This window comes from Myotis daubentonii, chromosome 20 (genome assembly GCF_963259705.1).
Source record: "Myotis daubentonii chromosome 20, mMyoDau2.1, whole genome shotgun sequence".
In the NCBI taxonomy this organism is placed as follows: domain Eukaryota; kingdom Metazoa; phylum Chordata; class Mammalia; order Chiroptera; family Vespertilionidae; genus Myotis; species Myotis daubentonii.
In genome coordinates, this window is record NC_081859.1 from 15,957,060 (window position 1) to 15,984,289 (window position 27,230).

The 27,230-nt window shown below is 58.0% G+C and overlaps 1 pseudogene and 1 gene segment (V, D, J or C); both read right to left on the reverse strand.

The window, feature by feature from the left end:
• The window catches only part of LOC132222417 (immunoglobulin heavy constant mu-like), a 47,220-nt gene that overhangs the window by 19,813 nt on the left and 177 nt on the right, over nucleotides 1-27,230 (reverse strand).
• Nucleotides 7,538-9,771, reverse strand: LOC132222627 (large ribosomal subunit protein P1-like; annotated as a pseudogene).

A 27,230-nucleotide genomic window follows, 5' to 3' on the forward strand; every position in this document is an offset into this window, starting at 1 on the left:
ATCTGCTTGTTTCGAAGTCCAGTGACTCAAATAAAATATATTTGCTATTGACTGCTCTGGGTTTTTTTTTTTTTTCTGGGAATTTAAAGAAATTTCTGGGATATTGTTTTGAGCCAGATCTGGGAACGTTGGTTCTGGGTCCCTGGTTGCCTCTCCCTGCAACTGGCCAGCGATGAGCAGTGAAGGCCCGTCTGTATATGTGGTCTGCTGTCCTTCATAGGTGGGTACAGGATGGGCAGGCAGCAAACAGCGAGCCACACTCTGGACGCCCCACCTGCTGACCCCGCTCACATCTCACTGGGCAGACGTGGGTCCCAGGGCACCCTGGGCTGTGTGTGAAGGGTGTGAGGACCATGGGTACTGGGGCAGTTGGATGGCTTGCTAGAGAGAGTTGGAGCAGGAGCTGTAACAGTGGCCTTGAGGGCCCACAGCCCACTTCAGCCTGCGACCGCCAGTTAAAAATGGCAGGGAGAGAAGTGATGGCCTGGGGAAGGGCTGGAGGAGGGCAAAGGTGCAGGTCGAGGGGCATGGGTGCTGAAGGGAGTGATCTGGGAAGAGAGGAGGGTGGTTGGAGGTGGGATGCTGCACACTGCAATTTTGTAGGGGAGCGGTGGGTGCAGAGGAGCCCAGACATTGGCCTGGGATAAGGGGCTGGAGGGAGAGGCCCAAGGACCTGAGGGTGTCCATCAGGTGACATGGATTGGGGAGAGGATGCACCTTCCATAGATGAGGGTGGGACTGGGAGGAAGGCAGGCGCTTGCTGTGTGGTGTGTGAGTGTGAGGAGCATGAGGAGTGTGAGTGTGAGGGGTGTGAATGTGAGTGTGAGTGTTAGTAGCATGAGGAGTGTGAGTGTGAGGAGTCTGAGGAGTGTGAGTGTGAGTGTGAGGAGCATTAGGAGTGTGAGTGTGAGGAGAATGAGGAGTGTGAGTGTGAGGGGTGTGTGTGTGAGTGTTAGTAGCATGAGGAGTGTGAGTGTGAGGAGTCTGAGGAGTGTGAGTGTGAGTGCGAGGAGCATTAGGCGTGTGAGTGTGAGGAGTATGAGTGTGAGGAGGATGAGGAGTGTGAGTGTGAGAGGTGTGAATGTGAGGAATGTGAGTGTGAGGAGTGTGAGTGTGAGGAGTGTGAGTGTGCCTGTGTCACTCTGAGGCTGAGGCTCCCAGGGAGGCTGGGCTCTGATGTGGGAGGGAAGAGGCAGCAGAAAGTCCGCTGAGGCCCTCGGGGTGGCTATGGGGTCACTGCAAGAGACACGTGGGCAGATGGTAAGGTGGCCTGGCCGATGGTGGTGGGGAGTGGGGAGTGGTGTCCATGCAGCCTCCTCTGGCTATGCTGTCTGGTCTGAGCAGAGTGTCCTGGCGGGGACGATATCCTTGTCCAGGCCCAGCTGGGGCTGCGCTGGGCTGTGTGAGGGACTCCCTGGGGTCCCCCACCCCCATCCTGCCATTCAGCAGGCCTGGGATGCCCCCAGAACTGCTGCATCTGTGACTTGAGGAGATTCCTCAGTGACACTGGGCATTGAAGTGCACCGCGCTGAGCTTAGGGACCTGGAGGGGGGCTTGTGTCTCACTGCCTTGCTGGTGACCCAGGGCCCTGCCACACCCTTTGCCCGCTTCAGCTGGTTCCTGCATGCCAGGGCAGGTCTCCAGGCACCTCAGACCTTCAGTTCTTCCAGCTGAGTCTCTGGTCCCCACAGACCCAGGGCATCACAAGCCCTGGGGGCTCCTTCGTTCCAACTGCAGCTAAAGTGACGCCTCCTCCAGGAAGCCACCCTGACTGACCCAGACTGGATTGAACCAGGTGACCTGCCTGCCCTGCGGCTCCCTCAGGGCCTCACGTGGTCACACGCAGGGCCCGGCTCAGGCCCTCTGATGAATGAGTACGTGGGTGAACGAAGCTTTGCAGCATTGGGAGGGGATGAAGAAACATTATTGACCAGAAGATGCAAACAAACTGCAGAGAAATCCACCCAGAGCGGCGGCGGCTCCGTGCGAGAGTGTGTGAAACCTCCCAGGCTGCGTGTGGGGAGCGGTGGGGGCAGGAAGGGGCTCCAGGGTTAGTGGTTTGGAGACTGAGCCGGCAGGGAGCTTATCTGCTTCCTGCCTGCTGGGCCGCCCCTCTCTCAGTGCCCGGGTCACCGCTGGAGAACAGCTGTCTGGGGCTGCCCATGCTGCCCGCTGGGACCTGGGCATGAGGCGCCTGTGGCTAAAAAAGGAACCGGTGAGTGCAGCCCTGAGCTCCTGCCTGGGGCCCGGACCCTCTGGGGACAGGCTGCTCATAGGAGACTCACCTGTAGAGTGATGGGTACAGGCTTCTGCGGCCCAGCTGTGGGCTGGGGCACCGCTGCCCGGTGCGGCCAAGTTCCAGAGCTGGGACAGAGGCCCTGTGAGTTCGAAGGAAGGGCTGTGTGTCATGAGGGCTTCATGGAGGACACCCCTGGGTGACTGTCCCCCATGAGGGGAGGGCAGTGGGCTCTGCTGACCGCTGACCGTCAGCTTCTGCCCTGGCCACCTGGCCTGGCTTTCTGAAAGAGCAGAGACCCGGTGAGCACCTGCCCAGTTGGTACTGGAAAGGTCATAGCCTGAAGCGGGGGAGGGTCTGCGGTCCTGGTGGACGCCTGGGGCCAGCGGAGCTCCGGGCCTCCTGTGTGCGGGTCCTGAGCCTGGGGTGTCTGTGCTCCTGCTGTTGGCTCTGGATGACGTAGGTGGGGGTCATGCCTGTTGGAACCTCAAAGGTCAGCTCTGGCCAGGGTCCCCTGAGCGGCGTCCAGAGGGTGAGGACAGGACCCTCCCTCCACTGACCGGCCCAGCCCCCCATGCTCACCATGGAGCAGGACACTGAGGGGCGCCCAGGCCGTGGGGGCTGCCTGTGGAGCCTGGGACTGCCTGGCCTGGAGCCGGGCTCGCCCTCTGACCCGGGCGGTTCCCTGAGGCCATGGGACAGTTACAGCCACAGCCTGTATCACAGTGGTAGTTCCCGTACCCCCACAGTGACTCAGGGCTGCTCAGAATCCTCTAGTCGGTCCCGGCCTGGCCTCCTCCCTAAGGGTGGGCTTCTGGGCATGGCCTCCTGGTGGGCAGGGCTGGGCCAGCAGAGGTGGGCTCTGGGTGGCCATGGGCAGGTTTTATGAGTGGCCTGTGGCACTGTGAGCCCCCGTAGTTACACCCACACTGTCTGAGGCCCGCACAAATTCTGTCAGGACCCAGGGCGGTGTAGGGACCCCGCCTGGGTGCGGTGGCCCATGTCCTGGCCCAGGAGAAGCCTCAGGCTGTGGCCGTCCCCTGGGGAGGAGGGGTGAGTGCAAGGGCATCTCCTGGCCTGAAGGGCGGCGCTGTACCTCAGAGCCCCAGGGCTCAGCTGGTGGGCCGCGTTCCAGCGAGGGTTTCAGGCCGGGCGAGTGTCACCGTGGTACCAACCGCTACTGTACCACGGTGACACAGGCAGGGCCAGAAACCTCCTGGCCTGTGGGGGGAGTTCAGCACACCCCTGTGCTCTTTAGCCTGGAAGGTGGGGCAGGGTTCTTGCTCTCTGGATGCATCTCCTGAGCCCCAGGGTCCCCTGAGCTTGTGGCTTTTGTGGGGTTTCCAGCCCAGCCCGTGTTGGAAGGAGCCCCATGGCACAGGAGCTCTGTGGCAGAGACGCCCTGGATCCGAGGGGCAGCCTGAGCCCAGGTCTGGTGCTGGGGTGTCACTGGGGGCGCTGTGGGGGGAGGGGGTCCCTGAGGAGCTTTTAGGTCTGGCCTGAGCCACTGTGGGGTTATTCACACCGTGAGAGGGTCCCCTGCAGAATCTGCCTCCCTCTGGGAGGGCAGGGCAGGGCGGGGCATGGCGTCGTCAGCTGAGCTCCCTCCTCCTGCAGCGCCCAGCCCCTGCCTTGCACCTGGGCACAGTCCACGCTGAGCCTGCCCTGCTGCCGGAGTTGCACAGGAGGGAGCTGGGACTTGAGAGCTGGGACAGTGCCCTGAGGTTGGTGGGAAAGTGGGTTAGGTCATGGTGCTCTTGGGGGACCAGCTCAGCTCCAGACCCTCTGCACCCCCTTCCCACTGAGGGATCTGGAACATCCCTGTCCCTGTAAAGTGGAAAGAGGAGGGGTGGGTGGTGGGGGGAAGGAGGCGAGACTGGGCTCTGGGGAGGGCTCCCTGTCCATGAGTCCAGGCCTGAAGCCGTGGGCTGGGAGGGCCTCCCATGGGGCCGAGCTTCGTCCTGTGCCCTGGCCTCTGGATTGGGAGTGGGCTTTGAGGGGGGCCTCCCGGGCAGAGCCTGGGCAGGAGGGTTGGACACATTGAGGCCCGGTCAGCCTGCCCAGGGCACTGGTACTGGACACCAGGGAGGTGGCGGTGGCCTCTCTCCCTGCAGCTTCCCTGTGTTGGCTCAGAGCCCACTGGGAGGTCACCAGCCTCCTATGACAGGTGGGAGGACGGCAGGAGGGGCGGCCTGGCCCCGAGCAGGGCAGTGTGCCGGCGGGCGGTGGGTGGGTTCTGAGCACAGGCTGAGTCACTGTGGGAGCTACTCCAATACCCACAGTGACAGAGGCCTGGACAATATGGCCTGTCCCAGGGCCTCGGCTGGAGGCACACACCTCACAGCTGCCTCCAGGTTCTGGCCGAGGTCACGACCCCTCCAGCCGTCCTCCCAGGGACAAGCCAAGGTAAGCGTTGCCTCTGCGAGCTGAGCTGCAGAGAGGGCTGGGGGTGGGCTGTGCTGAGGGGCCTCTGGGTGCCCCGAGGCCCTGAGCTTCATCAGCAAACTCAACTTCAGAAGAGGGTCCCTAGGGCCCTGGGGGCAGGGTGCCTGGGCAGACAGAGGGTCCCTGGGACGGTGGGCATGGTGCTGGGCAGGAAGAGGCACCCTGGGGCCTGGCAGGCAGGGTGTTAGGCAGACAGAGCGTCCATAGGGCCTGGCGGGCAGGGTGTTAGGCAGACAGAGCGTCCATAGGGCCTGGCGGGCAGGGTGTTAGGCAGACAGAGCCTCCATAGGGCCTGGCAGGCAGGGTGTTAGGCAGACAGAGCCTCCATAGGGCCTGGCGGGCAGGGTGCCCAGCGAGGCAGAGTGTCCCTGGGGCCTGGTGGACAGAGAGCCTGGGCAGACAGAGGGTCCCAGAGTCCAATGGTCAGGGTGTCTGGGAACACAGAGTGTCCCTGGGACCAGGTGGGCAGGCTGCCCACCAGGCAGAGGGTTCTTGAGGCCTGGTGGGTAGGGTGCCTGGGCAGAGTGTCCCTGTGGCTTGGTGGGCAGGGTGCTGGACAGACAGAGGTTCCCTGGGCCTGGTGGGCAGGGTGCCTGGGCAGACATAGGGTCCCTGGGGCCTGGTGGGCAGATGCCTGGCAGACAGAGTGTCCCTGGGGCCCAATGGTCAGGATGCCTGGGCAGGCAGAGAGTCCTTAGGGCCTGGTGGGCAAAGTGCGGGTCAGACAGAGGGATTCTGGGGACTGGTGGGCAGGGTGCCTGAGCAGGGAGAGAATTCCTGGGCCTGGTGGGCAGGCTGCTGGGAAGACAGAGGGTCCCTGGGGGCTGGTGGGCAGGGTGCCTGGGAAGACAAAGGGTCCCTGGAGCCTGGTGAGCAGAGTGCCCAAGCAGGCAGAGTGTCCATGGGGCCTGCTGGGCAGAGTGACTCTGGGGCCTGGTGGACAGTGTGCCTGGGCAGGCAGAGAGTCTCTGGGCCTGGTGAGCATGGAGTCAGGCAGACAGGGGGTCCCAGGGCCCTGGTGGGCATAGCTCTGGGCAGATAGAGTGTCCCTAGGGCCTGATGGGCAGGGTGCCCAGTAGGCAGAGGGTCCCTGAGGCCTGGTGGGTAGGGTGCCCAGTAGGCAGAGGGTCCCTGGGCCTGGTGGGCAGGGTGCCCAGTAGGCAGAGGGTCCCTGAGGCCTGGTGGGTAGGGTGCCTCTGGGGCCTGGGGTACAGAGTGCTTGGGCAGGCAGAGGGTCCCTGGGGCCTGGTGGACAGGGTGCTGAGCAGGCAGAGGGTTTTGGGCTGCTGCCTGGGCTCCCAGCCTCTGCTGGCCTGCTCTGTGCCTCTGTGTCTCCACTGTGAGGGTGGGCTGACAGAAGGACAGTGGTTAACTTGCAAGAGGCCTGAGCCCAGCACCATCCCTGGGCTCCCTCCGTGGTCAGGATCAGGCCACGCACTGACCCTGAGCCCTGCCTTGAGCTGGCAGATGCTGGCCCCTCAGCCTTCATCTGTGTGAGCCAGGTCTGTGCCCCCCCCCCCCCGTTTCGTCCGCCCTGCCCCTCCCGGCACTGCCCCTCCCGGCACTGCCCTTCTGCCACACTGGACAGTGCCTGGCCCCAGCAGCTGGTGATTTCTGTGGGGCCATTTAGATGAGTCAGCCCTGGGTCCCCCACTGGAGCAGAGACCTCTGATTTGAGGGAGCCCATCCCTCCAAGGACCAGACGTCAGAGGACCGTGGCCTCAGGGACCCCCAGACTCAAAGGGGTGAGCTGCCAGGCCTGGGATCAGAGTGAGCCTGAGGGTGCTGGGGCACCTGGGTAGGGCTGAGCTGGCCCTGGTTGTTGCTGAGTGGTAACTGTTGAGACCACTGTCTGGCACCCTGTGACCCTGTGACAATAATCAGGGCCCGGAGGTGAGGCCAACGTGCCAGGTGCCACCAGGGCTGCTGTGGAGGTGGGAGCTGCCCTGGGACCCAGACGGGTTCCCAGTAACTGGGACAGGTCTGCAGACCCCGAAGTGGGCTGGGATGGGGGAGGAGTGCTCAGGACGCCTGGGTCTACTCAGGCCTCGATCCTGGGGAAATGGGCAGGCTAAATGTGGAGATTCGGGGTGTGCTGCACTGGCGGGGCTCATGCTGCTAACCCAGGTTGGGAATGGTGACTAGTGACCAAGCCTGGCTGCTGAGACCTGCCTATGGGGTTCTGGGCTGAGCTCGGGGCTCAGGTGGGCATCTAGTCTGCCCCTGATGTCCAGGGTCTAGGGTTCAGGGTCCAGGGTCTGTGGGTCTTTGGATGGGGGACCCTCTGCCTGTTACATGAGGAGCTAGGCTACCCCAAGAGCTTGCCTGGGCCCCTGTCTGCCCCATTGGGGAGCACTGGAGGGCAGGTTTCAGTCTAGAGCAGGGGACCAGGGTGGGACAATGGCTGGGGAGGAGGGAGGCAGAGGCTGGGCAGGAAGGTCTCAGCTCCCAGACCGGCCTGGCCGGGGGAGCTGTTCCCACGGCCCCTGTCCTGAGCTGCTGCCCTGGGGCCAGCAGCTGGGCCTTCGAGGGGGTGCTGTGTCTGACCCAGGCTACCCTTCTGGAAGGTTTTAGCTTCAGCTCTGCTGCCACATCTGTACAGCATGGAGTGGACATGATGATAACCCCTCGGTCACATCTTACTGTCCAAAGCCACCCTCCCAGGAAGGCCCACTGGTGGGCTGCCCCTGGGCCAGAAGCCTGGATGTGGACAGGGTCCGAGTGTGCAGAGGGAGCATGGGCAGCCAGGAGCCCGAGCTGTGCAGCCAGAGTGGGGGCGGCCCTGGGGCTGAGGACACGGCCAGGCCCTGGACGGTGTCCTCCACCAGGAACCTGCAGCCCAGCTGAGACGGGCAGAGTGGGTGCCCCTGCCGCTGGGTGGGGTGGCCAGCTCCTCCCAGGGGAAGAGCTTTCCCTGGAGGCCAGTCCCTGCGGTTGGACTTCAACCTGGTGCCTGAGACACATGGAGGCCAAGAACCTGGCAGGCAGCCCCGCTCCCGGGGGACAGGCCCTGGGACCCCTCAGGCCATGCCAGGAGGGGACCCGCTGCTCAGGATCCCAGAGTCTGGGAGGTGCTCCCACCCAGAGCCCTGTCTCCTGGCTCAGGGGTGAGCTGCCTGCCACAGAGCCGCATGCAGGCTCAGCTCTCCCTCAGCCTCCCTGAGGGTGCCTGGGTCCCTGCCTGTTGGGAGCCTGAGCTCAGACGGTCTGCCCAGTGTGGCTCTGACCTTCCTGCTGGTGTTGAACTTGCCAGGCACCTGCCTGTGGGGTCTGGGAAGCCACTCAGAGCCCCCCTGAGGTCCTGGCAGCAGGTGGGCGCCGGGCTCATGGGCTGAGCTGCTGGAAGTAGACCTGGAGGTGTAGGGTCAGGGCTAGGACCCTGGGAGCAGCCCCTGGCAGCCTGAGGTCCTGGCAGTGTGGCTGGGTTTGTGGTAGCAGGTCTGTCACTGTGGTAGCTGTGGTCGCACAGTGGGAGGGGCCTTGGCAAAAAGCTCCCGTGTGTGGTCGGAGGCCCTGCCCTGCGGGAGGCCCTGGCCCAGGTGTCTGGTGGGCCCGTCCGCACGGGGACCATGGGTTTCACAGTCCCTGGAGCTGGTGGGACAGGCCCCTGTGGGGGACGCTGAGGGGGGTGCTCATTGAGTCTGCGGCCCCGAGGGTTTGTGCTTCGGGCTGCACCGCTGTGGTACCACCATGCCCATGGTGATGGGGCCCCATTCAAAATCCAGGGGTGGTGCCACTGCGGGCAGAGGGCAGGGCCCGCTCGGCTCCAGCGGGGTTTTTGTTTTTGCAACGGGTCAGCTTTTATTGAATGTGTTACAAAAGAGCTAGTTTAGTCAAAAAGACCAAAGCCCATGTCATGATCAGACTCCTCAGATTCTTCTTTCTTTGCTTCCACTTTCTTCTCCTCAGCTGGGCAGCAGCGGTGGAGGGGGCGGGACCTCCTGCTGGTGCAGCACTGGCTGCAGGGGCAGGTCCACCAGCCCCCACATGGCAGATGAGACTCCCCATGTTGACATTGGCCAGAGCCTTTGCAAACAAGGCTGGCCAGGAAGGTTCAACATTTGCACCAGCTGCTTTAATGAGGGCGTTGATCTTATCCTCGGGCACCTCATTTCATCCTCGTGCAGGATAAGGGCCGAGCAGATGCGGGCGAGCTCCGAGAGGAGGAGAGGACGTGGTGAGGGTGAGTGCTGGGCGAACGCGCCTGGGCGAGCGCGGCCGGGAGTGGTGCTAGTCGCCTGATGAAGTGAGGGCCTCACCCCTTAGCTTCCCCAGAAGAACTGAGCACCTTACCGGCAGCTGGGGAAAGGGGCTCCAGCGGGGGTTTTGATGGGCACGGTGACACTGTGGCTGTAACAACTAAACCCAGAGCAGTAAGCGTAGCCCCCATCCTCTCCCTCCCGCCCGGGGACCCTGGAATCCTGTGATGGCCCGTGGCTCGAGGCAGGCCCCAGGGAGTCTGTGGGTGGGTGCAGGGCTGGGGCCCCTGGGAGGCCTTGCCCGGCTGGTGGACGGGACCCTGTCCGGCTCTGTCTCGAGGCTCCTTGGCAGGGCACGGCCGCCTCAGCCTGCTGTCCAGGCCCACTTTGGAACCCAACCCCATTGTGAAGGCCTCTGGTTGATCAATTGCCCCCGATCTCTGTAGGGGTGACTGTGGGGCCTTTGGGCCTCCTGGGGCCGGTGGGTGATCCCCAGTTGGGAATTGGCTCCCACTGCTGCCGACCCTGCGACTCTGGGTTCGAATTGTGCTCACTGACCCTGGGGACATCGGAAAAGAGGGCCCAGCCTCGCTTCACCTGGACCCTCCTTCCAGCCTCTCCCTGGCCATCTCCCTTCCCCTCCGCCTGGGCAGGCGCTGTCCCCGCTTATCCTGCCTGGAGTCACACATCCTGGTGATGGAGACCTGGGTGATTCCCCTCCCGAGGCCGGCCCATCTGCAATGCAGCTTCAATTCTGTCTGCCCAGCAGGACTTGGAGCAGAGCAGGGAGGCCCAGGTGAGCCCAGGTGCAGGGAGGCCCAGGTGCAGGGAGGCCTGCTCCACCACCTGGTGCTGCTGGCTGTGGTGGCACAGGCCTCCTTCCTGGGACATGTGGCCTCCCGAGCCCGTGGGCCCCAGGCCTGAAGCGCGGCCTGATCCTCTAAGCCCCTCTGTGGCCTGGCCTCTGCAGAAGGGACACCTGCCTGTTTCTAGTCCCAATCTGAGCCCCTCAGCAGCATCTGCTGGTCTAGGGGGCACCCCAGGAGGGCGTTGGCGTTCATCGCCCTCAAGTCCCACATGAGATTCTGGAGCCCAGGGCCAGCCCTTTGCCGTGGCCTTGCCGGGTGTCCCCTCTTCCCCCCTTGCCGTGGGTCTTCAGTCCTCTGAACCCCTCCCTCCTCTGAACCTCGGTGGCCACGTCCCAGGTCCCAGGGGCCCACGTGGGTGCCTTTGCTCTTTAGTCTCAGGGGGTGGAGCCTGCCCTGGGACCCTGCCCAGGTCGCCCGAGGTGGCGGGTGTGGGGGCTAGGGGGGGGGGGGGCGGGGCAGGAAAGGAACCACAGGCCCAGGACCTGGTGTGGTTCCAGCACCGCCTGGTGGTCAGTTTTAAAAGTACATTTACCTCAATTTTGAAACATCTCGTTACAGAAGCAGCATCTGCAGCGTGGAGGTTTGAGTCAGCGGCAGGGGATGTCTCCTGCCCGGTCCCCAGCCGCCTCCTGGGCTCCGCAGGGATGGCATTGCCCCCTGAGCGGCCCAGCGGCTCCGTCCTCTCCTATCACAATCCGAGGCCGAGGCAGCACGCCCGCCTCCAGCGCTGGGTGTGTCACTCCCACAGTTGTCATGGTCACAGCTACGGGTCCTTACACAATCCCCGCCCCTGGGTGGGCGGCTCCGCCCGGTCAGATCCTGTTTCCAGGGGGGTGACTGGGGCTGGTCTGACCCAAACCTCCGGGGTCAGGAGGCGGCTCTGCACAGGCCGCCTGCGTGCTGGACGCTGAGCCCTGGCTGGGGGAGAGGAGCCTGCGACCAACCGGAGCAGCGTTGTCCTCCCTGGCAGGCCGCCTGGCAGCTGCGACCCCGCCCGCTGTGTGCCACCCCGCCTGGTGCCCCCGAGGTTTCCAATTTGCTCTCTGGCCCCTGTTGGAACCTCCTGTCTCCAGCGCGGCCAGCGAGGGCCCGGCATCAGTCCCCACTCCCGGTCCCTGACCTGCTGAGGCTGGGGGGGGGGGGGGGGGGGTTGGCTTGTATTCCCAGTCGTCTGGGGCCTGGGACGGTGACTAACCCCGAGGTCTCCCATCTGGGGGCACCTGGCAGGCTCCCCACCTCACCTCACCTGCCTCTCAGGTTGCGTGGGCACCACAGGGTGGTCTGGGTGTCTCCGGAGATCAGCCTTCCTGGATCCCTTCACTCCTGGCTTGGGGGAGGGTGCCTTCCTCCCCAGCGCGGGCACCCGGTGCGCGCAGACAGCCTTCACCCTGGAGCTGGAGCCTGGGCCCCTCTGCCCCGTGGGCCACGATTCCAGAGCTCAGACGTGCCCAGCCTTCAGGGTGGGTGAACTAGGGCTGGGTGCACCCCTCAGGCCAAGGGCGGCTGCGGAAGGGCTGGGGAAGGCTCCGCCCACCTGTGGTCAATGGGGGCGGGGGTAGGGTGGGGGGCTCCGCATTCGCTGTGCTGTGCGGTCCAGGTCAGCCTTCCGCACAGTGACTGCCCCCGGGCCTTTAAGGGGCATGTTCATTTTCAGACTTCCTTTTTTTAAATCCTCACCCAGGATTTTTTCCCATTGATTTTCAGACAGAGTGGAAGGGAGGGAGGAGGAGGAGGAGAGAGAGACATCTATGTGAGAGGGACACACTGATTGACCACCTCCTGTGCACACCCAGCCCAGCCCAGATCGAGCCTGCAACCCGGGCACCTGTGCTTGACTGGGAATCCAACAGCATGAGCTGTCTGAGGCGACGTCCCTGCACACAGGAGTCGCTGCCTGAATGCTGGCTGGTGGCCTGGGAGCCTTTGCCCAAGAGACCGAGGGGGAAGGCACCCCCAGCTTGAAGACGTGGGTGAAGGATGCTCAGGGCAGAGCAAGGTGGTGGCAGAGATTTAATGAGAATGGTTCATGTGCACTGGGTGTGGCCAGAGATTTTGGTGGGCTGATGTGCAGCATTTCATCTGGTCCTCACCTCTGGGGGCCATTATTATTATGTTGCTGTTATTAATATTTTTATTGATTTCAGAGAAGAAGGAAGAGATAGAAATATTCAATGATGACAGAGAATCATTGATTGGCTGCCTCCTGCCCTGCGACGGGCTCCCTGTTGAGGCCACCCTGGCGGTCTGGGGAAAGCTGACTTCTCCCCTCATCTCCTTGGGTCATCTTGGGGTCACAGGGGGATCTGTGGGGTATTCAGAGCTCAGGAGGGCTCAGAGCCGGCCTCACCGGCTGCAGCGTTTCTGCTCTCGAGGCCCCCCCCCCCCCCAGTGGCCTTGACTGTGGCCTCTGCCCTGCACTGGGCGGTGGGGCCCATCCTGGCATCTCCTCCTGGCTGTGGCCGGATGAGGACATGTCATACCCTCCAGCCGATGCTGGCAGCCCCCAGCCCAGTGCAGGCTGGTGGCCGTGACCCGGTTGGTGTCTGTGATGGGGAGGCTGGCTGTGCCCGAGGTGTCATGCCCGTGGCGGGGCCAGAGGAGCCTCTGGGTTTGGGGACCGGTTTGGGGCAGTGACACCCCTTCCAGACCCTCCCTTGCACACTCCTGTGTGGAGCAGTCCTCCTCCGACCGGTGTCTGCCACCGGCCCCATAGGGGTCCCCCAGGAGGGTCTGAGGCTCATTTCCTTTGGGTCAAATAGCCCCGCCCTCTGTCAGCTCTCCTGGCCTTTCTGGTCTCTGTTGGGGATGAGGTGACAAGGCAGCGCTCAGGGGCCTGGCCCTGGTCTGGGGGCCACTCACGCCGGACCCTCTCCATCACCGGTTCTCCCCACCAGGGTGGACAAAACACGTCTCCCACAGCCCTGGGGCCTGCAGGTCCCCGCCCTCTATGCTGTGCTGAGGCTTAGGCCCGGCGCTCACTCTGCCCAGCCAGGCCCACATCCCAGGGGAGGTTCAGGGGCAGATGGCACTTCCGAGAGCACGGCCGACGTTCCAAATCCCTTAGAGTTGTGGAGGGGGTCCCCACCCCCTTCCTCTTCAGCTGGCCCTGGCCATGCTGTCCAGCACTGAGAGCCGCCTGCTTCTTACATCTGCTGCCTCATGGGGCCCGGCTCTGACCTGGCCCCAGAGTGCGCGCAGCTCCACAGGGGCCATGCTGCAGGGCCAGAGAGGGCCATGCCATGGTGGGCCACGCGGGCCCAGGGCCCAGGAGGAGGTGCCGTGGCTGTGGCTGTGGCCGTGGCTGTGGCTGTGGCCGTGGCTGTGGCTGTGGCCATGGCCGTGGTGGGGCCAGCGGAGCCTCCAGGTCTTGGGGACTGCTTTGGGGCAGTGAGACCCTTCCAGACACTCCCCTGCGCACTCCCATATGGACAGCCCTCCTCCCACTCACCCTCAGTGCTTTCACTTCTGGAGCCATGCTGGAGTTGGTGTTTCCAGAACCTTCCATCTCAGAGAAACAGAGGAATAGGGAACTGGAGGCAACTCCAGGAGCTTCTCCCAGGCTCAGGCAGCCCCAGGTGCCAGCTCTGCTTAGAACCAAGACCCCATCAGCTTCTGGGGGCCTCTTGCCCAAGGGAACAGGGTGGGGGCATGTCTGAGCCTGAAAGAGGTGTCTGACCCCGAGAGGAAGATCTGGAGGCCCCCTGGAGCCTGGGGGGTCTGCTCCCGTCCTTTCCAGCTCCCAGAGCCGCCCCACATCCCTGGGTTCAGGCCCCTTCCTTGATTTCTACGTGGTGGGAGCACCTCTCTCTGCTTCCCTGTGCTCCCAACACCCCCTCTCCCCCCAGCCCCTGCCTTGCTGGGTCCCATCTCTCTCTGCCCACCTCCTCCTCTAGGGAAGGTTGTGACGAATGTCCTCCTGGATGATCCAGGATCAAAAACAAACAAAAGAGAAAGTGGAGAAAGGCCCAGTACCTTGAAGATGTGGGACGTTCAGAACCTTCATGCTCTTCGGGTGGAGAGGCACCTGGATGAGAACATTGGACGGTGGGCTTGGTAATTCCCACCGATGCTGAGAGCGGCCCTTTCCCTCCTAGAAAGAGGCGGAAACAGGACCCTGTCCTCTGGCAGCTCACACAGTGAGCACCTCCAAAGCAGAGCAGCACAGGCAGCCTCTGTGTCTAACACACAGTAGCCTCCCAAGATTGCTTACGTGTGGTCCCGCTAAGTCAGGAACAATGTCCTCCTAGAGCGTTGTTTGTAACATGCTAAAACATACCATGACATATATGTCATTTAAAACATAGGCTACATAGGACATGCCCATCATTTATGACATGTGTCAGCTATGACAGGCATGCAGCACAGAATGGCCATGTTACATGACATGTCACCAACGACATGCATGCCACCTAAGATGTATTTTGCTTATTCCATTTTTGGAGGCTCATCCTGGTATATAATTTGGAAATTGGACTATTGATCCACTGTCATTCATCCTTCTAGGGACAAGCCATGCTTTCCTGAATGAACAAGTTCTATAAGAGCTACAGGGCCTCAGACCAGGAGATTGCACAGGTCTCCCTCCCCCACGTGACACTGTCCAGGTGGGCTGCTGGGCCAGCCCTCTACATCGCCATGCTGAGCTCAGTGCTCCTGGCATGTCCCTGCCAAGGAGTAAAGCCAAGTGGCTGGAGACAAGCAAGAGGTGGTCTGAGCCCTGGCCAGTTGGGCTCAGTGGCTAGAGCATTGGCCTGCGGACTGAAGGGTTCCGGTTTTGATTCCGGTCTAGTGCACTTTCCCAGGTTGTGGGCCTGATTCCCAGTAGGGAGTGTGCAGGTAACAGCGAATCAGTGATTCTCTGCTTCCTTCCCTCCGATGAATTCTTAGTGAGAGGACCCCCTCAGGCTCCTTTATGCCTCCTTCCTGGCCAGGAGTGGAACTGTCTTCCTCTCAGGCTTGACCAGGGCTCTGGAGACACAACTGGAGGGAACCCTGAGAGCCCAGACCTCCCTGCCCCTCCTGGGCGACCACGGGCTGGATCAAGTGGGCGTGGGGACCAGGCAGTAAGACTGAGAGAAAGGGGAGGATGACGCAGGAGCCCGCCAGCTGGTGGTGCCACAGTGGGTGATGACACAGTGTGTGAGGCCCCATTGGGTAAGGTCACAGTGGGTGAGGTCACAGTGGGTGAGGCCCCATTGGGTAAGGTCACAGTGGGTGAGGTCACAGTGGGTGAGGACACAGTGGGTGAGGCCACAGTGGGTGAGGACAAAGTGGGTGTGAACACAGTGGGTATGGTCACAGTGGGTGAGGACACAGTGGGTGAGGACACAGTGGGTGAGGTCACAGTGGGTTAGGTCACAGTGGGTGAGGACACAGTGGGTGAGGTCACAGTGGGTGAGGACACAGTGGGTGAGGACACAGTGGGTGAGGCACCAGTGGGTGAGACACCAGTTGGTGAGGACACAGTGGGTGAGGCACCAGTTGGTGAGGACACAGTGGGTGAGGACACAGTGGGTGAGGCACCAGTGGGTGAGGCACCAGTTGGTGAGGACACAGTGGGTGAGGACACAGTGGGTGAGGCACCAGTTGGTGAGGACACAGTGGGTGAGGACACAGTGGGTGAGGCACCAGTTGGTGAGGACAGTGGGTGAGGCACCAGTTGGTGAGGACACAGTGGGTGAGGCACCAGTGGGTGAGGACACAGTGGGTGAGGACACAGTGGGTGAGGCACCAGTGGGTGAGGCACCAGTGGGTGAGGACACAGTGGGTGAGGCACCAGTGGGTGAGGACACAGTGGGTGATGACACAGTGGGTGAGGACACAGCAGGTGAGGAAACAGTGAGTGAGGTCACAGTGGGTGAGACACCAGTGGGTGAGGACACAGTGGGTATGAACATAGTGGGTGAGGACACAGTGGGTGAGATCACGGTGGGTGAGGACACAGTGGGTGAGGACAGAGTGGGTGAGGACACAGTGGGTCTGCTGGTTCTGAGAGCAGCGCCTCCTGGCCATGCCTGTCACTGCAGAGTGGAAACACGCTGCTCTTTGAGGCCTGGATCCAAGGAACATCCTGTCAGTGGCAACAGGTTAAACAGCTCCAGAGATTCATTAATTTATTTTTATTTATTTACTAGAGGCCCAGTGCGCACGAAATCGAAATCGTGCATGAGTAGCGCTCTTCTGCTTGCCTCAGCTGGACGCCCCGCCCATCGCCCCTCCCTCCGCGGCTTATAGCCCTCCGCCCCTAGTAGCTCGATGCCCCGCCCTGCCCGCGAGAGCCGAGGCTCGTTTCGTCATGACAATGTGATGGTGTGACGGCCACGGGCCTTTTATTAATATACATTTTTAAAATCCTCACTCGAGGATATTTCTCCATTGATTTTTTAGAGAGAGTGCAAGAGAGAGGGAAAGACAGCGAGAAACATCAATGTGAGAGAAACACATAGACTGGTTGCCTCCTGCACCAGCCCTGACCAGGCCCCGGGCTGGGGAGGCCGTTGCAACCAAGGAACATGCCCTTGACTGTAATCAAACCTGGGACCCTTCAGGTTGCAGGCCAACGCTCTATCCACTGAGCAAACCAGCCAGGGCTATTTTATTTTTTATGATGAAGAGGAAACAAACTAGTAAATGAAACCCCTCTTTGGCCAATCCCTGCACATGTCTTTGGGGCTGCATTCTTGAGTTTAGTGAGTCCTGAGTTTAGTCAGTCCAGTAGTTCTGAGTGTCCCTTGGTGTCCTGAGCGCCCCCTGCAGCCCAGCCCTGCTGTCTCCCTCAGGGAGGTTTGTGTCTGGGCTCACACAGACTTCCCCTCACTGTCTCTCTTGCACAGTAATACATGGCAGTGTCCTCAGCTGTCAGGCTGTTCATTTGCAGATACAGCATGTTCTTGGCATTGTCCCTGGAGATGGTGAATCGGCCCTTCACAGAGTTGGCATAGTATATGCTACCACCATAATCAGTAATGAATGAGACCCACTCCAGCCCCTTCCTTGGAGCCTGGAGGACCCAGCCCATCCAGTAGTCACTGAAGGTGAATCCAGAGGCTGCACAGGAGAGTCTCAGAGACCCTCCAGGCTGCACCAAGCCTCCCCCAGACTCCAGCAGCTGCACCTCACACTGGACACCTGCAAACACAGAGACACAAGGTGGACTGAGTATCACATGGAAGCACAAACAGGCACAGGCACAGGTCTCAGCCCTCCCCACTCCTGAACATGACCTTGAAAAATGATCAGGAGGAAAACGCAGCTTGGCACCAAGTCCATGGTGGAGCCGCTGGGGTCCTGTGTCAGGCACGTGGGTTCTGGGTGTCTCCCCAACATGCCGGGAAGGGCCCTCTTTTATGAGCAGGTGAGCTCCATTTGCATGGGGTCTGGATATAAGGGTGCAGCTCTGACCCTGGGCTGCATGCCTGACCTTGTCATCCTAGGGGTGACCCCGGATGGAAAAGGACTCAAGAATGCTGGCCACAAGGGGTCCCATTTTGACCCACTGTTGGGGTCAACCCCAGCAGGTCCAGGGGTTCCCAAAGGTGTGGACGGAGTCAGCAAGAAGGAATGACACGGAGACAGCATTCAATTGATCAGCAGCCTAGCCAGGTTCTCCAGCCAAGTTCTCTCTTTAGTCTCCTGTTACATCTGTATTTATACCATTTGATTTTAATCCTATCCATTCTATTCCAAACTTTTAGGAAGTTTGTTATCTCCATTCCAAGGTCACTACTCTACTGCTCTGTTAAGCTACAAGGAAGTAACTGAAGGAGATTATCCTAAGTAAAGATTATGTAACTTAAGTGTGATTGTTTATAGTTAAGGTGATTAAATACCTGCCTGGCACTTAGTTAAGGGGTCTTACTGATTTATTCCTTTCCTTAGTCCTGTTAATCCCTAACTCCAGGGAAAAATCTCCACCTGGGGAAACAACCTTTCTCAGAGAGGTGACCCAGGTTAGAACACATAGCGCTAAGAAGGGGAGCAAACATATTAAGAACAGTATGCCATATACGTCAGGTCCCTTGAAACATATGCTGTGCAGATGTTTCTTCCCTGCAGCGACTGTGTCAGCAGCAAGGATGGACCGGCTTCTGGCAACCCACCCTCCCTCCTCCTTTCCTGAGACCCAGTCACACTGACCCTATTCCTTTGGGGGCAGCTCCAGGATTGAGAGTCCTCTATCCTTGGGGTTTTGATGAGGACCCAGGGGTGCTGCCCCAGTAGGTACTGCGGATGGGGCTTCCTCTCGCTCTCCTTCACCCTCCCTGGGCCATGTTGCCTTTCTGGGGTTTGGGAATGAGAACTTGTATTGGAATGATGCATTTATTTTGAGACTAAAAATTGTCTCCATTATTTCCCACAATCAGCTCTTCCATAAACCTCTCCCGTGAATGTGTGATGAGGCAGGAGACGCTGAGCTGGACGCTGTGGCCGCAGCCTCCGTCTCAAAACTGCTGTCCTTGTGCCAAGCACGCAGCTACCTTCCTGAAATCACACAATTCACTCAACTTCTCTGCTGTCCATGTGCAAAAGTCCTGTTTCCCAGCCTTTCAAATTGGGAGAAGTTCCATCATTCACAAAAGGAGCCCTTGCTGGTGCTGCTCAGTGGTTGGAGCATCGGTAAAGGAACCAAAAGTCTCGGGTTCAATTCCTGGTCAAGGGAATATACCTGGGTTGCCTCTGCTCAGGGGCAGTGGGGAGGCAACTAATCCATGCGCCTCTCTCATATCGATGTTTCTCTCTCCACACCCTTTCTTTTCACTCTCTCTCTGAAAAGCAATGGAAAAAATATTCTTGGATGAGAATAAAAAAATTAAAAAGGAACATGTTGGCTTTTGGAAGAAAAACCCTGGGTAGAAATTGAGGCACCAAGTCGTCCTTGGGGGCCGGTGAGCCCCCCTCTTCTCGGTGTCAGAGGGGCCACCTGCAGGTCAGTCCTCAGCTCCTCTTCTGGGGGCAGCCCCGTCCCACAGCCTCTCCCTCTGCCCCATGCAGCACAGGCCCAGGCCAGCTCAGCTGGACTTGCTGGGGGTGAGGCCCCCACTCCCCCTACTTGCTTTGCCCCAAGAGGAGACCATGCCCACCCCAGCTCTGAGTGAGGTCACCTACCCCAAAGCCAGGGGGCCAAGTGCTGGTTCCCGAGGGAAACCATGGCCCTGGTGCGGAGAGGGGAGACCTGCCCTGTGGACACATTATGAGCCCATTGCACACCTGCGTTAAGCAAGGCTCATCCATGAACTGCATCAGCCGCCCACACTGCGCTGATGGATGAGGTGTGCAGGGTAGCCGCCTTGTCCCAAAGCCCTGCTCTCTGCTCAGCATCAGACCCAGCTCGCACCTCCCCAGGCTGCTGGTTCAGAGACGCTGGGTCCTGGTTTAAAAGAAACGCAGAGATGAGGGGTTTTCTGGGCTGAGAGGAGGAGGGGGTGGGAGTCAGTGTGCAATGGGGGCTGGGCTTCGCCAGGCTGCAATCAAAATGCTGTGGAAGTGAGCACAGGAGGTGATGGCCACACAGCACAGCAAAAGTGCCACATGCCACCGACTGTGCACTTTGTGGAAGAAACAAGGTGGACACGTGCCAAGGGACTGACAGTCACCTTTCAGGGTGATCTGGTCAGAACCCCCTAACTGGGCCGTTGTGGGGCGAGTCACCCCCAGGCCTTACCTTTTTAGTAAAAGGCTTCTCTTTGTCTAAGGCCAGTCCTGCCCATAGTTCTTGAGCATGGAGGTCAACACTCCTTTAAAACAAGCCCTAACCGCCCTCAGGAGAGCGCTCTTGGTAAGTGCCTGCGATCCAACCCGTGCCTGCCCCCTCCCACCTCCATGCAGCCTTCCCTCCTCCTCCTCAATCCCAAACGTGTCAGAGAAGCTGGGAGAGCAACTGTGACCCTGGCATTGTCAGGGGCATCCGAGATCTTGCTTCCTTGCCACTGTCCTAGGTTTGGCTCAGATCAACTCTTAAAAATTCTCCACAGGTTTGGACATGCGTATGTCAACTACGTCAACGTGGTTCATGTATGTTGTGGGTTTTATGCCATTTCACCCACCCAGGGGAACCTGGAAACATGTTACAGGGGAGATGGGCACAGCTGGGGAGGCCTCGTTCCTAAGGAAGGGAACCTGACGTCCATGACAACCTACAGCAAACTTGTTTTCCCTCCAACACACGGAAACTCCTTAGACCTCATCCTGGCGCGGTCGCAGGTTTTTAATAATTGTGTGCACTTCCCTCTCCACACCGGGAAGAAGCAGTTATGAACGTATGTCATAAATGAAGAAAAGACAACATATTGATGTAAGAAATGTCCAAACATGGAGAGAATATTTTACAAGCTTTTAATGGAGCCATAATGACAACTGTTGGGAAGCCAGACCTCAAATGCTCTGGAGAATAACCATTTGTAGCTGCATTTGTGCACTTGAAGTTAAGGCGGGAAGGTGAGGAAGGTGACATGGAGATGGGAGAGAGGGAGGCGGGGACTGGGTGACAGGACAGTTACCAGGAGGTGCTCTCCTGAGGGTGGTCATGCTGATGTCACAGGTGAGTCAACCCAGATGCACAGGAGCAATGGACGGGGTTGCTCAAGGGAAAGATGAGCCTTTTAGTAAAGAAGATATAGGCCTGGGGCAGGCCCACCCCCAGAACTGCCCAGGTAGGAAGGTGTGATCAGAGCCCCTGGGAGGTTCCTTTCAGTCCCTGGATTATGTCAGAATAAAGACAGAGCCCCTTTTATGATCATAAATACACTCCTTTAAACCAGACAGAGAAAAGGCCTTCTGTCAGCTCTGTTGCTGAGCTTTGAAGTAAAGGTAATTTAAGATGGAGCAATAAATTGTGTCTTTGCTTAACTCTCCATCTGCTCCTGTTCTGGTCCCTGTGCTGGTCCTAAGCGCCCCCTGGTGTTCTCGATGCTCCCTTCAGCCCAGCCCTGCTGTCTCCCTCAGGGAGGTTTGTGTCTGGGCTCACACTGACTTCCCCTCACTGTGTCTTGCACAGTAATACACAGCTGTGTCCTCCATGGTCACAGACCTCAGCTGCAGGGAAAACTGGTTCTTGGACGTGTCTGGGTCGATGACTAACCGACTTTGGAGAGATGGCGCGTACTGTCTGTACCACTGGGAACGGAAGTAGATCCTTCCCAGCCACTGGAGCCCTTTCCCTGGGGGCTGCCTGACCCAGTTCCAAGTGGCACTGTTGCTGGAGACACTGTCCCCAGAGATGGCACAGGTGAGGGACAGGGTCTGCGAGGGCTGCACCACCGAGGAGCCCGACTCCTGCAGCTGCACCTGGGACAGGACACCTGGGACAGAAGGAAGCAACAAGGTTAATCAGTCCACGTCTCTGTGAACACAGTTCTGAACCCCCAGGTCCCCAGACACTGACCCCAGGAGAGCCCCAGCACAGGAAGACAGAGGAGGAAGGAGACAGCCATGTCCCTGGGTCAGCCAGACTCAGCAGGCTCAGTGGCCCCGGTGGAGGCTGTATTTACACAGGAAGCCACGCCTGGCATTTGCCTGAGCATCGCTCTCTGATATAAGGCCCTGGGTTCACACAGCCCACTGAGGCACAGACCCCAGTTCTGCATCCAGATTTCCCCAGAGCTGGGTCCTTGGGCAGGTGGGACCCAAGGCAGTGGCCAGAGACAAGGGTGCACAGATGGGGGCCTGTGGGTGTGGCGTTGTGGACCTTACACCAATTCCAGAGCCTGTTTACCAATATTAATTGATTGGACTTCATTCATTCATTCATTCATTCATTCATTCATTCCACCAACACTGAGGTCCTGTGACACTCCAGCATCCCTCTAGGCCAGTGGTCGGCCAACTGTGGCTTGTGAGCCACATGTGGCTCTTTGGCCCCTTGAGTGTGGCTCTTCCACAAAATACCAACTTCTGGGCATGGGCCACGAAGTTTCAATCACACTGGACGTGCGCGCCCGAACGTGGTATTTTGTGGAAGAGTCACACTCAAGGGGCCAAAGAGCCAAATGTGGCTCGCGAGCTGCAGTTTGCCGACCACTGCTCTAGGCAACAAGGACAAACCAGTGAAGAAGACAGAGGCCCTTTGCCCGTGTTCTGGGGTCGCACACCAGGTGCTTGTGTTATATCGAGGATCAGGGAGCTGGACAAGACGCCTAATAAGCCAATTAGTTAGGAGTCATCTTTATTGCAGGCAGATTCAGAGCAGATTACCTCTGTCAAATTCTGAGCACACACAGGAGGGAGTATTTCCTTCTTATAACCTTCTAGCTTTTTGTGTAAGACAGCTTGTAACCTTGAGTACATATCATATCTATATAGACACCTGTAACCTTGGATGAACAAACACTTGGCAGAATATGTGAATTAATATCAGTATCAGTGTATCGGCCCCTGTAGATGGCTAGCTTGCAAGGCCAGACAGTTAAGTTTATCTTTTTCTATTATTTGAACTAAAAACAAAGTCATTTTATAGAATAAGTGACTTTCTTAAAGGGACAGATTTTACAGTGACAGAGTTTATAGGACTAGGGACTATCTAACAATAGCAGAGAATTTCAAACAGCAGTTTTATACAAGATGGAGGTTACTGTGCTTCACTTGTGTGTCAGACACACACCATGTGGTTCGCAGAGCTGGGCAGCTGGGGAACCTGGGAGCAGAGGGCGCAGGTGAAGGTCTTCAGCCCAGGGGACTCACAGGGGAAGGACATAGGCCTGGGCTTGCGTTTTGCCTCCTGATGAGGTGCCCTCATGGTGAGCACAGGGAGCTGGGGACTAGAGGGCACCTCTGCAGGGAGCAGGGGCAGGAGCAGCCGAGACACCAAATGGACAGGTGGATGCATAGAGGCTCTTCCTTCTAAAGTGACCCCAGTGGTTAGTCTGCAAAGAGCAATGGCTCCTGCCCTGGCTGTGAGGCTCAGTGGCTAGAGTGTCAGCCTGGAGAATGAAAGGTCCCGGGTTTGATTCTGATCAAGGGCATGCACCTGGGTTGCAGGTTCCCCAGCCCTGGATGGGGTGTGAGCAGGAGGCAACCGATCGATGTCTGTCTCTCTCCCACATCTCCCAGATGTTTCTGTCTGTCTCTCCCTCTGCCTTGCACTCTCTCTAAAAATCAATGGGAAAATACACTCAGTGAGGATTAACAAAAAAATATTTTAGAAAATCAATAAAAGAATGATGGCTCTGACAGGAGTCACAGAAGCGAGGTTCTGCTTAGGGAGTTCCCCAGTGTAGGAAATAGGCCTCTGAGATCCCCCCCCCCCAACAGTCAGCTTTTATTGGAAAGAGTTACTGAGTGTCCCCAGGGCAAAGGGAATGCGGGAGGAGGGAAGAGGCTGTAAGAACAAAGAACTGTGCACCTGAGCCAGGATGGTCCCCTCCTCAAGTAGACAGGCTGAGGTGGAGACAACTCGAAGAGGCCTCTGCCCATTTTTTTCATGTAACCCACCTACGTCCCTCCTTTGATTGCAATGTATAAAAATATAGGAAAAGCCGCCATTCTTAGGAGCATTATCTCAGTCTGTGGAGGTTCTGCATCCTGGCATTTGTCAACAGTTTGGCTGATACGAGCTCACAGAAATTCTTTAGAGATTTGAATGTGTTCTTTATGTTGACAGTACTAAGATGGGGTTTCCTCCTACCATGTTCTTCCTGTCCTGTTTTATTAAAATAAGGTTCCTTTATTTATTTAGTTTGTTTTGTAAATCCTCAACCAGATAGGAATTTGAGATCAGAGTCTCCCTTCAGTCACTGAATTTTGTCAGATTTACCACAGAGCCTCCTTTTTTATTGACAAATGCAATCCCTAAACCTAGACATAGGAAAGGGCTTTCTGTGAGCTCTGTGGCTGAGCCTGGGAGCAAAGTTAATTTAAGGCAGAGCAGGAAACTGTGTCTTTGCTTAACTCTCCTCCTGCTCCTGGTCTGGGGGCTGTGCTGGTCTTGAGCGCCCTCTGGTGTCATGGACGCCCCCTGCAGCCCAGCCCTGCTGCCTCCCTCAGGGAGGTTTGTGTCTGGGCTCACACAGACTTCCCCTCACTGTGTGTCTCTCACACAGTAATACATGGCCATGTCCTGGGTGCAGATACAGCGTGTTCCTGGCGTTGTCTCTGGAGATGGTGAATCGGCCCTTCACAGCATTCGCATAGTTTGTGGTACTTGCATCAGGATTAATTTCACCAAGCCACTCCAGCCCCTTTCCTGGAGCCTGGCGGACCCAGTCCATCCAGGAGCTACTGAAGGTGAATCCAGAGGCTGCACAAGAGAGTCTCAGAGACCCCGCAGGCTGCATCAGGCCTCCCCCAGACTCCACCAGTACTACCTCACACTGGACACCTCCAAAGAGAGACACAAGGTGGACTTAGAATCACATGGAAGCAAAAACAGGCACAGGCACAGGTCTCAGCGCTCCCCACTCCTGAGAATGACCTTGAAAAATGATCAGGAGGAAAACGCAGCTTGGCACCAAGTCCATGGTGGAGCCGCTGGTGTCCTGTCTCAGGCACTTGGGTTCTGGGTGTCTCCCCAACATGCGGGGCAGGGCCTCTTTTATGAGCAGGAGGAGAGCCCCATTTGCATGGAGTCTGGATATAAGGGTGCAGCTGGGACCCTGGGCTGCATGCCTGACCTTGTCATCCTCGGGGCGACCCCAGATGGGAAAGGACTCAAGGATGCTGGTGACAAGGTGATCCGTCTGACCCACTCTCCCTCCCTCCTTTCCTGAGACCCATCACCCTGACCCCATTCCTTTGGGGGCAGCCTAGAGGATTGTGAGTCTCCATCCTTGGGTTTGATGAGGACCCAGGGGTGCTGCCCTCAGAGGCAAGTTGACGGGGCTTTCTCTTGCTCTCCTTCACCCACCTTGGGCTATGTGGCCTTTCTGGGGTTTGGGAATAAGATTTTCCTTGGAATGATGGTTTTATTTTGAGACTGAAAGATTCTCTCTGTTCTTCCATGAAACTGGAACGTCAACATGTGACGAGGCAGGAGAGGCTGGGCTGGAAGCTTCCTTGCTGGGTCCCATCTCCCTATGCCCACCACCTCCTTTTGGGAAGGTCATGATGAATGTCCTCCTGGATGACCCAGGATCAAAAAAAAAAAAAAAAAGAAAGAAAAGAAAGAAGAAGAAACAAAAGGAGAAAGGCCCAGTACCAGCGATGATGTTGGACATTAAGAGCCTTCATCCACTTCGGGTGGAGAGGCACCTCGATGAGAACATTGGACGGTGGGCTTGGTAATTCCCACAGATGCTGAGAGCTGCCCTTTCCCTCCTAGAAAGAGGCGGACACAGGACCCTGTCCTCTGGCAGCTCACACAGTGAGCACCTCCAAAGCAGAGCAACACAGGCAGCCTCTGTGTCTAACACACAGTAGCCTCCCAAGATTGCTTACGTGTGGTCCCGCTAAGCCAGGAACAATGTCCTCCTAGAGCGTTGTTTGTAACATGCTAAAACATACCATGACATATATGTTGCTTCCAATATAGGCCACATAGGACATGCCTGTCATTTATGACATGTGTGTCAGCTATGACAGTCATGCAGCACAGACGGGCATGTCACTTATGACACTTACATCGCCAATGACATGCATCCCACCTAAGATGTATTTTGCTTATTCCATCTTTGGAGGCTCATCCTGGTATATAATTTGGAAATTGGCCTGCCATCCATCTTTCTAGGGACAAGCCATGCTTTCCTGAATGAACAAGTCCTATGACAAATGCTACAGGGCCTCAGACCGGGAGATTGCAGAGATCTCCCTCCCCCAGGTGACACGGGCCACGTGGGCTGCTGGGCCAGCCCTCCACATTGCCATGCTAAGCTCAGTGCTCCTGGAATATCCCTGCCGAGGGGTAAAGCCAAGTGGCTGGAGAACACCAAGAGGTGGTCTGAGCCCTGGCCAGTTGGGCTCAGTGGATAGAGCATTGGCCTGCGGACTGAAGGGTCTTGGGTTTGATTTTGGTCAAGTGCACTTGCCTAGGTTGTGGGCGTGATCCCAGTAGGGAGTGTGCAGGTAATAGCAGATCAATGACTCTCTCTCATCATTGATGTTTCTATCTCTCCCTCCCTCTTCCCTTCCTCTCTGAAATCAATCAAGTTATATTTTTAAAAAAATAGAATTGGCACTGGCTGGGCAGTTCAGTTGGTTACAGCATCATCCTGATACAGTAAAGTTGCAGGTTTGATCCCCAGTCAGAGCACATACAAGAATCAACCAAAGAATGCATAATAAATAGAACAACAAATCAATGTTTTTCTCTCTCTCCCTTCCTCTCTCTCTCTCAAAAAAGAAAATGAATAAATAAATATTTTAAAAAGAAACAGGATTGCTTTAAAAAAGTAGAAGTGCTCTGAAGTCTCCAGGCCTCTGGGGGGCCTTGAGCCCCATGGGGACCCTTGAGAATGGGTGACTGAGCGGAGATCTCTGCTTCTTTTCCTCTGATGAATTCTTAGTGAGAGGACCCCCTCAGGCTCCTTTATGCCTCCTTCCTGGCCAGGAGTGGAACTGTCTTCCTCTCAGGCTTGACCAGGGCTCTGGAGACACAACTGGAGGGAACCCTGAGAGCCCAGACCTCCCTGCCCCTCCTGGGCGACCACGGGCTGGATCAAGTGGGCGTGGGGACCAGGCAGTAAGACTGAGAGAAAGGGGAGGATGACGCAGGAGCCCGCCAGCGGGTGGTTCCACAATGGGTGAATCCACAGTGGGTGAGGACACAGAGGGTGAGGACACAGTGTGTGAAAACACAGTGGGTGAGAACACGGTGGGTGAGGCCACGGTGGGTGAGGACACACTGGGTGTGGATACAGGGGGTGAGGACACAGTGGGTGAGGTCACAGTGGTTCTGCTGATTCTGAGAGCAGCACCTCCTGGCCATGCCTGTCACTGTAGTGTGGAATCACCCTGCTCTTTGAGGCCTGGATCCAAGGAACTTCGTGTCAGTGGCAACAGGTTAAACAGAGCTCCAGAGATTCATTAATTGATTTTTATTTATTTACTAGAGGCCCAGTGTGCTAGCCTCTGCTTGCCTCAGCTGGCCGCCTTGCCCATCGCTCTGCCCTCCAACCCTTACAGCCCTCTGGGCTAGTAGCTCGCTGCCCCTCCCTGCCCGCGAGAGCCGCTGCTCTTTGGTCATGATGGCAAGATGGTATGATGTCCATGAGCCTTTTATTAATATACATTTTTTTAATCCTCACTCGAGGATATTTCTCCATTGATGTTTTTACAGAGAGTGGAAGAGAGAGGGCAAGGCAGCGAGAAACATCAATGTGAGAGAAATCCGTGGATTTATTGCCTCCTGCAATAGCCCAGACCAGGACCCGGGCTGGGGAGGCTGTTGGAACTGAGGTCCATGCCCTTGACCGTAATCAAACCTGGGACCCTTCAGTTTGCAGACGGATGCTCTATCCACTGAGAAAATCGACCAGGGCTATTTTATTTTTTTATGATGAAGAGGAAACAAACTTGTAAAGGAAACTCCTCTTTGGCCAATCCCTGCACATGCCT